Here is an 864-nt window from a genome sequence, read left to right as displayed (position 1 = left end):
ATAAGTTAAAAATTATGGTCGGCTATGTGCAGATAGCCCTTGAATAACTTTGCATGAAAATTCTAAGTAACAACATCTTTGGAATTACGATAAAGAACATTAATTTAAAACCTGTTTTATCGTTTTCGATTATGTAACTCTACTTATTTTTACAGGTGTTTATCTAATTTTCCTTTTTTAAATACGATTTGCTGCGAAACATAAAAGTAATATTATTGTTATATCAATTCTACTATTTACTTTAACAAGATTCATAATACTAATTTTAGAGAAAGATATACCAATTAAGTTGATGAATTATAAACAGTTACACTCAAATAGCATATAGTCGTTATTTGGTTGTAATTAATCAATTAATTTTTTTTTTAGCTTATGAAAAACAATAAGCTTATGTTATATACAAGTCATAATTACTACAAATACAACAATTCCTTTTCTGTGTTTTAAACCTGTGTATATGAGTTTTATGTGCTTATAATGATGAAAACTGTGTTTTAAACCTGTGTATATGAGTTTTATGTGCTTATAATGATGAAAACTAACATAATGTGCTTCTGAAGTTTAAACAAAAACATGTCTTCAATAGAAATACTGTAGGACTCTTAATTTGTTTACATTCCACTGGCCATAAGAAATACAGATACATGTACATCTTTTGGATTTAGATATTGTGTCCTGCATATTTGGTGTTATGTTCCAGGGCGTTTCTTGGTACATTTATATCAGTTTTTCTTTTATTTTTTTCTACTGGTATCATTAACTTCTAATCAAAACAAACTATACCTACATAGATCAGAACTAAACTTAACCCTGTTATGAATGTAGCTACTTTAATGCAGCGTTATAACTAGGTGTATTCAAGGT

This window comes from Limulus polyphemus, unplaced genomic scaffold (assembly GCF_000517525.1).
Source record: "Limulus polyphemus unplaced genomic scaffold, Limulus_polyphemus-2.1.2 Scaffold2834, whole genome shotgun sequence".
Classification (NCBI taxonomy): domain Eukaryota; kingdom Metazoa; phylum Arthropoda; class Merostomata; order Xiphosura; family Limulidae; genus Limulus; species Limulus polyphemus.
Note: the sequence above shows the minus strand (reverse complement) of the source record.